Genomic DNA, 3,776 nt, shown 5'->3' with positions numbered 1-3,776 from the left:
CCAGAATGTGTAACTTCAGAACCATATTTTCTAATTTCAGTAGTCTGTTATTGTAATACTCCGTATTTATAAGTCTTGGGGTACTCTATCGAGTAGGCCTTACTCTGTCGAGTAAGGGTAAGTTGCGTTTTAGAAAAGTTTCTGACCTGTTGGGTACTCGATCGAGTAACTAGGGTACTCGATCGAGTATGGGGGTACTCGATCGAGTACCTCGGGTACTCGATCGAGTGTCCGGTTTTACGGGAAGTTTTCTCGGGTTTTGTTAATTATGCGATTAAGGTATATAAGCTTTGTCATCATTATTCTAAATCACTTTTGCAAAACCTAAATTACTGTTTAAGAGAGAAAGCAAGCAAGTTCTTCATCCTAATCGCATTATTAGCAATCCCCGGAGTTTGGAAGGTCAGTTCTTAGCGTTGGTTATACTGTTGAGTTCCTTGCGTCAAGGGTAAGATCTATGTACCCTTTTTATTGTCTTTCCTTTATGTTGGTTAAACCCTAATTAAGGGATTTGGGGGTTTATGTGTAGTATGTGATTGGGTAGCATTTATGTGTTGTATGATAGGAGGAGGTTTCATAGAGGAGGCTTTTTGATACAACAGTAGAGACCGACCGGCGACAAAGTGTGCTTTCCAGGTAGGATTTCCTACTCAGTATTAGTCCCATAATGGGATATTGATTGATGTGTTGTGATTGGTTGTTTGATATAGTAATTGTATTGTGATTGTGGTTGTGATCGTTGTCTATGGTTCGCGAGGCGTGGTCTCGGCCGAGTGAGGTCACTTGCGGGAGTGGCTTCACGCCCTAGTTTCGCTTCCTCGTGGAACCCGCCACCGAAGGGATGTGCACATTAATGGACAGGGTTATCGCTCACTATGTGGAGCGGGATTTGGTGGGTACGGCTGCGGTCCCCCATCGGGCGGGGCTAGTCCAAAGTGGACGATGAAGTGATTGAGATGATTGGATTTGGCGTGATTGTGTGTGTATGACGAGTTAAGTCGTCTTTTATCTTATTGTTAATATATATTGAATTGTGTGATTAGTACTGACCCCGGTGTTGTTTTGTAAACCTGCGGTGATCCATTCGGGGATGGTGAGCAGATATTGAGCAGGTATTGAGATGAGTACTGGGATAGCAAGGATGGCCACGACATGATGATAGGAGTCTTCCGCTGTAGCTTATTAGTTTATTTACATTTCAGCTAGAACAGTTAGTTTGAGAACATGTATTACACATTTGGTTTGGTTTTGAGAATTGTAACTCTTCGCTAAGTATTTATATTTAAACGTTGTTTCTTCATTGTTTATTTGATTATCATTGCCTTGGGTAACCGAGATGGTAATGCCTTCATACCTGAGTGGTCCTGGTAAGGCACTTGGAGTATGGGGGTGTTACAAATCGTATCAGAGAGACGATCCTGAAACCTGTAACCAATGAACCTAATGAACATAGGGAGTCAATTAAAATGAACCCGGGGTAAAGGTTGTAGGAGCTAATGCAAAGGCTTGGTAGACGTCCTGATGTCACGAACTCGCCCTACAATTTTGAACCGGTCACATGGGGGGTGTATGTCAAGGGCGTATGTGTTGTTTGGTTAGCTTGTGTAAGAATGTGATGAAGTGTGTGTAATTGTTGGATGTTTGAAGTAGAAGTTGAGAATGTGAAAGAAAGGTTAATGATATATGTAGACTTGTTGTTGGAGAGATAACATGTTGGATGTTTATAAGGTGGCATTTAATAACATGATATAGTGATCTCGTAGATCGTACGAAAGGATGCGTAGCATTATATGCTTAGTTATGATATAATATGTGGTTTTATAAAGTTTTTAGCATGTTAGCATATGATATAGCATGCGGGTAGCGTTTCTGAGTTAGCATGACTCGATCGAGTGGGACTGACTCGATCGGGTGGGTTTTTGACGATTTTGAGTCCAGAATCGTGTTTTTGGGCACTCGATCGAGTACCTCGGGCACTCGATCGAGTAGGGGGTCACTCGATCGAGTAGCATAGCTACTCGGTCGAGTATGTTAGAGGTCAGAAGGTCTGTCAGAGGTCTGATGTTGGGGCACTCGATTGAGTATGTTGGGCACTCGATCGAGTAGCCCGTTACTCGATCGAGTATGTTTGGGAACTCGATCGAGTAAGGGTTTGGGCAGCGTGTTTTCTTGTTTTGAGGTTTTTGCGCGTATGTTTATATCCACCCCCCTTTTCCATGATAGTTTCAAGATGCCGCCCAAGAAGACTGCTTTGTATGCGAGAGCTGAGCTTATGAACATAGATGACATCGTTAAGATGTTGGAGCATCAGGATGCTCTCACGGAGGCTTTAATGATTGTGGGGAAAGATAAGGATAAGGATAAGGAGAAGGAGGTTGATCATTCTAAAATCAGCCTCTATATAGCGAGGTTTAACCCGAAAGAGTATAAGGGAGTTGGGGAGCCTAATCTTCTCGATAGTTGGCTTAGAGAGATGGAGAACATACTAGATTTGGTTCACTGTCCTGATGAGATGAGAGTGGAACAGGCTGCGTTCTATCTGAGGGAGGCAGCTGGCAAGTGGTGGGATACAGTGAAAGTGAGTGCTAAGGAGATATATACAAACCAAGGCTTACCTGCTATACCTTGGGAGGAGTTTCGTAGGGCTGTGAGAAAGGAATTTGTACCGGAGCATGTGAGGATTAAGTTGAGAGAAGAGTTTGACAGCTTTAAGATGACCGCTGAGATGTCTGTGGCCGAGTACTACAGGCAGTTCAATGATAAGTCTAGGTATGCTGAGGATATGGGTTTGAGTGAGGAGAATTTGGCATTGAGGTTTGAGAGAGGGTTGACCCCTAAGATTATGGATAAGTTACCCGTGGGAGTTCTTACTGATGTTAAGGAAGCCTATGAAAGGGTGGGAGAGCCGAGAGGTTGGTGGAGATGGCTCGGGAGAGAGGTCGGGTGGTGAGAAGAGGAAGTCCGAGAGCGAGGGTGGTGGCCAATCTAATCACAAGAAAGGCAACCACAATCGGTCCTAAGGGGTTTTCTTCCTCGGGTCGTGGTTCGATCTTTGGGCTTCCTTTGGGCATGGCCGTGGAAGTGTTAGTGGTAGTTGGGGAGTGACCTGCTATAGCCGTGGTGGTGTAGGCCACAAGAGACATGAGTGCACAAGTGCACCGGATCTTTCCGAGAGACTGCGCGAGCTACGCGAGCAACAGACCGGCTGGGTCATGGCCAAACCGGGGAAGTCAGAGTTACCAGAGTGGAGGCAACCGCAACGGCGGTAATTCTTATCAGAAACCACCGACGAACAACAACAACAATCAACGGTCGGGTGCTAAGCCGACCACATCAGCCAGTACTGTCCAGGAAGGTGGACAGAAGACCAGTGGAAAGTTATTCATGATGGAGAAGAAAGCAGTTGAGGAGGATGCTCACGTTATCACCGGTACTTTTCTTGTTAATGGTATTCATACCTTTGTTTTGTTTGATTCGGGGGCTTCTCAGTCGTTTGTATCTTCGAGTCATGTTAAGCGGTTGGGTTTGAGGATATATGAGTCTGTTAGTGAGCAAGTTTTTATACCTTCGGGTGAGTCTGTATCATGTGGGAGGTTGTTTAGAGATGTATCTATGATAGTTGGGCAAGTTGATCTACCTGTAGACTTGCTAGAGTTTCCTTTTGACGGTTTTGAGATGATAGTCGGGATGGATTGGTTAGGAAAGTATAAGGCTAAGATAGACTGTCATCAAAAGAAAGTGTCTTTAAGAGGTCCTAAGGGCGTTAGTGTGTCTTA

Source organism: Silene latifolia, chromosome Y (assembly GCF_048544455.1).
Source record: "Silene latifolia isolate original U9 population chromosome Y, ASM4854445v1, whole genome shotgun sequence".
Classification (NCBI taxonomy): Eukaryota; Viridiplantae; Streptophyta; class Magnoliopsida; order Caryophyllales; family Caryophyllaceae; genus Silene; species Silene latifolia.
Note: the sequence above shows the minus strand (reverse complement) of the source record.